The 10,353-nt window shown below is 46.1% G+C and overlaps 1 protein-coding gene across 1 annotated transcript in view; it reads right to left on the reverse strand.

Annotated features, from left to right (window-relative positions):
* LOC128744517 (discoidin domain-containing receptor tyrosine kinase B) overlaps nt 1-10,353 on the reverse strand; it is a 672,699-nt gene that overhangs the window by 506,377 nt on the left and 155,969 nt on the right. The window lies entirely within an intron of this gene.

Consider the following 10,353-nt stretch of genomic DNA (forward strand, 5'->3'; position numbering starts at 1 on the left):
ACGGACCGTTGCCACTAAAGTAAGTAAGTATGCTCGTACCTTACGCTTAACTCCACCCATCAGGTTCTGTACAACATCTGCCTGCCTGCTTCTTTTGTACGGAAACTCATTTTTTCTTCATGTCTTCATCAGATTTGACCTCCTTGGGATGCTTCCGTAGTGCCTGCTTCATAATAGCTCAGTATTTTTGGAAGCCTTAGTTCCGGTGCGTTGGAGGTGTTCATGTCCTTGGGTACGAAAGTAACCCCGTTGGCTTCGTACTGCTCCAGGACATCTTTTGACTAGTGGCACGAAGCTAGGGCCCTCGTACTGCTTCAACAGAGAAAGCAGGCGCTTCTGTAGACCCTCCTTGAGGTAGATCTGCTCGTTTTTAGTCCCGGTAGTCACGAACGGCGCACTTCGTTAGCCACATGAGTCGATCGCTTGCCAAATCATATATTTCTTGGCAAAATTTGAAAGTTTCTGGTTCCTTATTTCCTTCGGAACATCAAACTTGTGCTGGGCGTTATATCCCGGAAACTGCCGGAAGTCCGCCTTGACATAAGCCTCATTATCCATGATGAGACAATGAGGCATCGGCAGCATCTAGTTGTACAATTCCCTGGCTCGTGATTACCCACCGTATTTGCCGTTTGTCACGATTTGGAGCCTTCTGCACTTTGTACGTATGCAGTCCTTCTCGTTCCTTAGCTCTCTGAACAAAAGACTTGAACAGATTCAACTTTTTGGCCACATCCCAAACTGAAGCATTGGGATTCTCCTTAAACGCTTCCACGACACGCTTGTGATCCTGATCACTAATAGAACATCCATTCTGACCGCATTTCTCGTTCCATTCGATGCTCAGAGTTTCGTAGTTACGTTTGATCACAGGTGAGTGCACGATTCCGAATCGTTTTCCCATGTCCCGATAAGGTAGTTGAGGATTCTCCAGATGCTTGCGCAAAATCAGTTCTCGACGTTCCTTTTCGGGTGACGCCATTTTTTCCAATTTTCGAAAAACTAACAACGATAAAAATACAGTGTAAACAGTACTCTCTAAACTAATTCTACCCAAATTTTCAAAAGAAAATACCCAATGGGTAATTTCCTGCAGCGTGCAGAATAGATAGCCTCTAAGAACATGACCATACGTAGTAGCTTTGTCCAGCATCGGTACACCTGGAGATCACTCAATCTGACGGAATCACAGATTGACCACCGTGTGAACCTATTGTTGTAACCAGGACGCTAATAGACGAGAGTGAACTAGATGAAATCCGTCTTGAGGACTGCTGGAGTGCTGTGAGAACAGCTAATAACAGCGTAGCGGAGAACGTCTAAAGTTCCGTAATTGACGTAACGAATGGAGTGCCAGCAAATGTTGAAGCAGAAGTAGGCAGCGAGGGTGCTAATATTGCGTAGAGCCGTTCGACTCTTCCAGGAGAGAAAACGCCACCAGGAAGAGAAGAAGTACGAGGAAATCGAGCTGCTGTACGCGGAAGTTCTGTCGAAGACTCAACGAATCTCGCAAAGGTTTTAGGCCGCGGGCCGAAATGTTCTGAGATAAAGATTTTGACAGACGACCCTGCTGCGGTGATCGAAAGTAGGAAGCAGCATTACAATGAACAGCTGAATGGCGTGTTGCTGAAAGACTATGATAGTGAAGTGACTTCATTGGTGCAGCAAGCAACGGAGATGTGCCACCCCCATCAATTAGCGAAGTTAAAGAATAAGCCATCCAGCGGCTAAAGAACAACAAAGCCACAGGAAAGGATACTATTGGAGCGAAACTTATTAAAATGGGCCCGGACAAGTTAACCAGCTGTTTGCATCAATTGATTGTCAAGTTTTCGGAAACGGAACTACTAGCGAAGAAGTGGAAAGTGCCGAGAATTCCGAGTCCCCACGCCTCAACTCGCCTCGCCGCATAGGGTGGTTGTGAAATCAGACCGGACCAAGTCGCAAAATTTAAAAAAAATGAGTTAATGACAGCAAACGATCAAATATTTTCTAAGCAACATTTTACTCTAATAACTATAAACCTATTGGTGGAGCAGGCTTTGCAAGCCGTCACTACAGAAAATACTAAAGCACGGAACGAAGAACAAGGAAATTCTTACTGGAACAATCGGAGTAGACCCACGCGACGAAAAAGGACTATGGAAACTCGGGACGTGGAACTGCCTATCTCTTAATTTTCAAGGGAGCAATCGAGTGCTCACCGACGTATTGAAGAGCCGCAAGTTCGACGTAGTAGCGCTGCAGGGGTGTGCTGGAAGAGCTCAACGGTACGTACGTTCAGAGATGGACATACCATCTACCAGAGCTGCGGCAACACACACGAGCTGGGTACAGCTTCCATAGTGATGGGCGAGATGCGGAAACGGGTGATTGGGTGGTGGCTTCTTCGAATGTGCAGGTTGAAAATCAAGGACCGATTCTTCAATATAAGCATCATCAACGTGCACAGCCCTCACCTCAGAATTACCGATGACGACAAGGATGAATTCTACGCGCAGTTGGAGAGTGAATACGACCGCTGCCCAAAACATGATATCAAGATCGTCATCGGGGATTTTAATGCTCAGGTCGGCCAGGAGGAGGAATACAAACCGGTGATTGGAAGGTTCAGTGCACACCAGCGGACCAATGAAATGGGCCTAAGACTTATCGACTTTGCAGACTCCAAGAATATGGCCGAACGTAGTATCTTTTTCCAGCACAGAATCCATCACAAGTACACCTGGAGGTCACCAAATCAGACAGAATCACAGATCGCACGTTTTGCACGTTTTGATCGACATGTCGGCAGTTCTCAGACATTATCGACGTCAGATCCTATCGAAGCGCTAACGTTGACTCGGATCACTACCGAGTGATGGTTAAGATGTGCCCAAGACTCTCCGTTGTGAACAACATTCGGTACCGACGCCAGCCTCGGTTAGATCTCGCGCGGCTGAAGCAGCCAGATGTCGCCGCAAACTACGCGCATTCACTCGAGGCTGCGCTGCCGCAACAGGACGAGCTGGGCGAAGCCCCTCTAGAGGACTGTTGGAACACTATCAAAACAGCCATCAGCAGTGTAGCGGAGTGCTCCATCGGGCATGTGGCCCGGAATCAGCGGAACGATTGGTTTGACGATTAATGTAGAAGGGTGATGGACGAAGAGAACGCTGCGCGGGCGGCCAAGATGCGCAGTGCCACACGTTTGAACGTGGAAAGACACAAACAGAAGAAGATGCAGCGAAACCAAATCTATCGGGAGAAAAAGCGCTACTTGGAAGAGCAGGAATATGCAGAGTTGGAGTGGCTGCATCGTTCTCAGGAAACGCGAAAGTTCTACCAGAAACTGAACGGATCCGGCAAAGGCTTTGTGCCGCGAGCTGAAATGTGTCGGAATAAGACTGGCAGTATTCTACCGGACGATCGTGAGGTAACCGATAGGTGGAAGCAGCACTTCGACGAACACCTGAATGGTGCCCAGGCGGAAAACCATGGCGGCGGGGAAAGCGATTTCGACGGTGCAACAAACGGGGAAGAGGTGCCAGCCCCAACGATAGGCGAAGTTAAGCAGGCCATCATGCAGCTAAAGAACAACAGGTTCGCTGGAAAAGATGGCATCGGAGCGGAGCTTATTAAAATGGGACCGGAAAAGTTGGCCGTTTGTATACACCGACTAATTGTTAGAATTTGGGATACGGAACAGCTACAGGAGGAGTGGAAAGATGAGATTATCTGCCCGATCTATAAAAAGGGCGACAAGTTGGACTGTGAGAACTATCGAGCGATCACCGTTCTCAATGCCGCCTATAAAGTGCTGTTCCAGATCATTTTCCGCCGACTATCACCAATTGCGAACAGATTTGTGGGTATTTATCAAGCCGGCTTCGTCGAAGGTCGGTCTACAACGGATCAAATATTTACACAATTACTCCATAAGGGCCGTGAATACAGAGTTCTCACGCTTCATTTGTTCGTTGACTTCAAAGCCGCATATGATGCCATCGACCGGAAAGAGCTATGGACAATCATGGACGAGAACAGCTTCCCCAGGAAGCTCATCAAACTGAATAAATCTACGATGGATGGTACACAGTACTGTGTTCGGATTTCGGGTGGATTGTCAAGTTCATTCGAATCACACAGAGGGCTTCGTCAAGGTGATGGTCTTTCATGCCTGCTGTTCAACATAGCGCTACAAGGTGTTATGAACCGAGCGGATATCAACACGCGAGGCACGATATTCAACAAATCTAGTCAATTCGTCTGCTTTGCCGATGACATGGATATTATCGGCAGAACATCTGTGGCGGTGGCTGAACAGTACACCAGACTAAAGCGCGAAGCAGAAAAAGTTGGGTTAAAGGTAAATACGCCTAAAACAAAGTACATGCTGGCCAGCGAAACCGAGGCCGAACGACACCGCTTGGGCAGTAGTATATCGATCGACGGCGATGAGTTTGAGGTAGTCGATGAATTTGTCTAGCTTGGCTCACTGGTAACGGCGGACAATGATACCAGCCGTGAGATTCGGAGGCGTATTATCAGCGGAAGTCGTGCTTACTATGGGCTCCACGAGCAATTGCGGTCAAGCAGACTAAGTCCCCGTACAAAGTGCACCCTGTACAAGACGCTTATTAGACCGGTTGTTCTCTCGGTCGGAGTTTTCGAACGACGAGTGCTAAGAAAGATCTTCGGCGACGTACAGGAGAACGGAGTATGGAGGCGGAGGATGAACCATGAACTCGCACAGCTCTATGGTGAACCCAGTATCCATAAGGTGGCAAAAGCTGGACGGATACGATGGGCAAGGCATGTTGCAAGAATGCCGGACCTCAAATCCGGTAGGAACAAGACGACCAGGAGCGCAGCGAATGGTTAGACCAGGTGAAGCAAGATCTGGCGGAGAGTACTCGGTGTCCGAGGAATTGGAGAGCGGTAGCCCTCAACCGAGTTACATGGAGAAGCTTTGTTCAACAGACTTTGTCTTAGGACGGCAAGCCACCTACGTAAGTAAGTAACATAACTATAAACCATGCAGACTTAACTTATCATGGCTACGATGGGTGAGATTCAGTGTTGTGTGAAAGTTTCGGGTGGATTGTCGGACCCATTCGAATCTCGTAGGAAATTCCAATAAGAAGATGATCTTTTCTAAATAACTTTAGTCAGTTTGTCAGCTTTGCCAACGACATCGGCAGAAGTAAAATATAAGGGGATGAGGTTAAGGTAAACGACGTATTCATGCACCTTGGGTCTCTGGCAACAAAGTACAACAATACCAGCCGCCAGGTTAAAAGGCGTATTATCAGCAGAAGTCGTGCCTACTATGGACTCTACAAACACCTGCGGTCGAACAATCTGACCCACCGTACAAAGTTCACAATTTTCATAACGCTAATTAGGTCGGTTGCCCTCTATGAGCATGAAACGTAGACACTACTAGAAGATTATTAAACCAAAACACTGCTAGAAGAGATTCCGGAATCACTCAAAATTTTTGAACAGCGCGTGCTAGGAACCATCTTTGACGGCATGCAAGAGAACGGTGTATAGAGGCGAAGAATGAACCACGAACTCACTCGTCTCTATGGTGAACCAAGCATTCAGAAAGTGGCTAAAATTATACGGTTACGTTGGGCAGAATGCCGGACAACTATCCTGCAAAAATGGTTTCCGCATCGAATCCAAAGCAAAGCCATGGGAATAAACGTCTTTCAGAACTTGACCCTTCTTTATCGACAGACTTCGCAGCCGGTTGTTAGAGTAAATACAGGGCTAGTGCAAAGATCCTATTAGCTCTGTAGCGGCACCGCCTAGTCGAGATTCGAACATCCCAAGTAACAATTTGGGTTTTATTGCACTCTTATGATGGCATTTAAGACCAAAATTGGTCTTGAAGACCACCATAAGTGTACAATAAAACTCACATTGTTACTTGGGATACGACGACTGGCTTGTTAGACCAGCATCGTACCCTGCCAGAGCTAACTGGCCGAGCCGCATCGAGTCCGGAACGAACAAAACGAAGAAAGGTACAACGAGCGAGGTGACAATACTAGATGGAGTGAGATCTGGCGAGCACTGAGTGCTGCAGAACCGGAAACCAACTGCCATGGACCAAATATTCAATTTCGTGGAGAATTTTGGAAGTTTTGCGAGGCCAAATTCTAAATGAAACAGTCTTAAGAGAATTGCAGAAGCAAGGAAAGATTAATATACATTGCCCAACTAACTAACAACAAGAGTAATAAGTTACTTAATGGTCAATTTGAAAATTGAAACACAAGATTTGAAAATTGAAACAGCAGACAAGACAAGAGACAAGAGCAGCAAATGGCTTCCTAAGTATATTCAATCAGATTCAAGAAATACTCTATCAGAAAGCAACCATTTAGTTGCGTTTGTGAAATAAATTCAACGTTAACAAATTATCCCCGCACGATATCCACCAAGAGTGTCTAAAGCTACCAAATCCCTTGCGTTTCAGCTAAAAACAAAGCAAAGCATCTCATACCGCTCGATACCACAGTGCAGTTGCCCTGCACGCAGATTGAACTCTTCCCAACTTGTGTTCAATTTGTTTAACAATAATTCTTCGAAAATTGGTGCCACTTTTCTTTCCGAAACAACGGAAACCAAAACAACAAACAGCACACGAATTCACTATGAAAACCTGTCAGTCACTGCTGCTGCTGCCGCTGCTAAGACGAAGAGTCCAATCCCGCACGGGAGAGTGTAGGCCCCAGTCGGCATAATCCCCAGCAGACGGCTGTTGTGACAAGATATAAATTTCCCATCCAAACTATCAACCGCCTATACCGGGGCGGCTGATCCTGGTGCTCGTGTGCGCTCTGCCGGAGGAAAATCGGTCTCGATTGTGTACAAAACACACATCAATTCGTAGTCACGGTTAATACTTAACAGCGCGGAAACACGTGAACCTGCCGGAATGCCACAACCGATATTTGAGCACTAGATTCGACGGATGATTGTCATAGCTACGAGCAGAGTGGTGGAAGCTAATTCTTTGCGTACGTCGCCTCCCACGTTCTACTTATCTGACGATTGACGACGGAACCGGCTGCCATGCCACAGGCACCCAGGAGTCTCGGCGGAGCAGAGAGAGAGAGAAGCAAAAAAAACTCCTAAGAGGGTATAAATAGATTGTCAATATTTATATTATTTTAATCCGTAGATTTGTGTACTCTACCAGGATGATATACAGATATCTAACGACTTTTGGTTGCGGGATAGAAAGTCACGGAATTTACACTCGATGACGAAGCAGCAACGAAGAGAGGTAAACGACGAGTGAGTGAAAATTAAAAGTTGATCTACTACTGGATTAACTCAAGTGTTACCGCACGAAATTGGAAGACATTAACACAACATAATCAATGTTGTCATGCCGTGCTGAAGAAGGCTAGCTAACGAAAGGGTGGCATCTCAAGAGCTAAAGTGTTCTTAACTCGGTCGTCAGCCTCTCGTTCACCCTCGTAGAGAATGGGAGCCGGGCTTTTAACCAACCGACCGACATTCGTTTTCGATACATATACCTACACTGGCACTGTATGCTGGTGAGTTCTACATGTAATACGGTTCTGTGTCTGATGAGCGCAAGATTAAAACTTTGTCCCATCTTCGTAGTCTGCCTCGGAGACTTTCGCAACCGTTCCGTGCTGCATAACCCGGGTGGGTGCCGGGCGAAAAGGTGACAACAACGGCGAAAGCGCACGTTCTCGACGTGACTTATCACTGTGCTGCAGGCGAAATTGTTTCCTGAATCCTGGCTTGCTGAGATGAGCACATGTGGTACCTTTTATATCGGTGGTTATACTGTATCTGTGCCTGTGTGCATGTTTGTATGTGGGTGTATTTGTGAGGGTCGAGAGGAAGGATGTGCTTTAATCCGGTAAGTTTCTGTTGATACTTGTCATCAATGCAGGGTTTGTTTGAGAGAGTTTCCGATATGATAATGCATTTGCCATGAAAATTGATTGAGCATGGTTATGCTTTTGTTTTCATTTGCTGATACACGATAACTATTGTTCTCAGATTAACAAAATCCACTAGCTTTTGATCGAATAATTATTTAACGTAATTTCATTATGCAGTTCTCACTGCAAATTGAATTTGCCTTTGTTGAGTTCAAGCTTTGAAAAACCTTGAGGTAGCGAACTTTTGCAACATCCAGCAGCACTTATGGTCTTCAGTGTGCGATATTTGGGTTTTATACATGACCCAGCTAGCACCAACTCGTATACCAATGTAAGAATTATCGTAAATATCTCTTAACAAATTCGAAACCGTAATCAAAGCTTGATAAAGTGGGTCCAAATTGATTTTCTATCGTATATAATGATAATAACTGACATACATACGATTTTCAGCACAAAATCGTATAGCATTACGAAGCGAGTCGCACTTAATCGGATATTATCGCATATAAATACACGTATATCGCCCGCAAAATAGTACGGATATGCCAATTTTGCGCATCAAATACGATTTATTAGCATGTATATCTGTACGTAATGCTGATTTTTGATTGGATTCTCCTTCGGTCGCAAACGTAACATAATGACACTTTTCGTAAAAAGCACCTATTACGTGAAACAACGGTAAAGGAATTCCCAAGCAACAATGTAAGTTGTATTGTACTTTTATTGCAGCTTTCAAGACCAATTTTGGCCTTTAATGCCATCATAAGAGTGTAATAATTCCCAGCTTGCGCTGTTGAAAGCTATTTTGACGTGACGTCAGCTTCGTACCTCAAAGTTAACTGGGCGGTTAACTTTCTCTAACACTTTTCCTAGATTGTCCAGCAAGCATATTGGTCTATAGGAAGCTGGATCACCTGTAGGCATTCCTAGTCTCGATAACAGAACCAATTCTGCCGTATTTGAACGAAAGGTGTTGCGGACTATTTTTGGCGGAGTACAAACGGAAAGCGGATGGAGGCGAAGGCGTATGAATTACGAGCTTCAGGTACTGCATGGAGAGATTCCCATTGAACACCTGGCGAAAGTTGGGGAAAGTTGGATCTTGAGCGCAACCCTAGCCCTACAAACCTACAAACCTAGTAGTTTGTATCTACGAACTTTGCATTCTCCTTCTTGTTCTTAAACAGCACGCTCGGAGAAACCTAAGTTCCTTGTTCCACCAGTATGCTGGTCGGTACCTATACATTGGCTCCTGCTTCCTCGGCATGGTAATGTGTCGCACGTGTTCGACGGCAACTTTGTCAGCGTTTCTAGGCTCTGTAACTGACGGGGTCGTAACTACCCAGCATTTACGAGACCCCCTAAATCAAGCCTCAGGGACGGCAAACGATCGCGACTTACTGTCAAGAAAACACTTGAAACCTTCTGCTCAAACTATTCCCGTTTATTCACAACTCCCTTCGATAACTCCTACCTTTTGGCTTCGGGGGATCACTTCCGGTTTCGATGCTGGCCGGGATCCAATTGCGGTCAGGTCGGCGACGTTGGAACGGGGTTCGACGGCTAACCTCCGGCGTTCCGACTGCGGGCTCACTCAGGGCTTCAGTCAAGCGCGATGGCGACGACGCGACGTTACTGCGATGGCGTCGATGGCGGGGACGCTCTCTCAGCTTCGGGGTTGACGATCGTGGTGGCAGCGGCGGACGTGAGGACCAAATTCGGTACACTCAGGTACAGCTCCGGATCACGCTGATACCGTCAGGCAATCGGGGTAAATACAGGGTATGCACAGGGTAAGCACAGGGTAAGTACAGGGGTCCTGTTGTTTGCTTTGTTATACACGTCTTTCCTTTCTTCCTTCAAACTTGCGGTAATTTCTGTCTTTCACTTCTATCGTGTATTTTAACAAACTGAACTTCTGGTCTAATTTCGTCTGTCTGTTTGAATTTGTGCACGTTGACGGTTTGGCTTCAGACAAGGTAATGGCTTCGATTAGCTTTTGTCCAACGACCTGTGACCTTTCTTCGCGCCAAGAACCCTACTCTCTTTCTCTCTCTCTCTGGCTGATCGTTTTCCTGACATATTCGATCCACGCTAGCTCGACTCCATTTTCCGCCCCCTGGTGGTGGGTGGGTGGAAACCGTTGACGCGTGGCTGCGTACGTCGCCGGGGAAAGCTGGTTGCAATACAGTATTTCAACTATTTTCTAGACATTTTATTTCGTGACATTTATCATACATTTTACCGCGCGCGACAGTCTCCTAAATCTTGGGCGGAGACTAGGCCGACGGTTACACTCTCCCCCAACTCGGTTTAAAAAAAAATTAGTGAAACTAATTTTTTTTTTTCGTTTTATGCAAATTAAAATCACTCAAGAAAACTAGTTAAATGACGCGTACCTCTGAACCAAATTTTCAAGAACATT

The sequence above is a fragment of the Sabethes cyaneus genome, chromosome 3, assembly GCF_943734655.1.
Source record: "Sabethes cyaneus chromosome 3, idSabCyanKW18_F2, whole genome shotgun sequence".
Taxonomy (NCBI): domain Eukaryota; kingdom Metazoa; phylum Arthropoda; class Insecta; order Diptera; family Culicidae; genus Sabethes; species Sabethes cyaneus.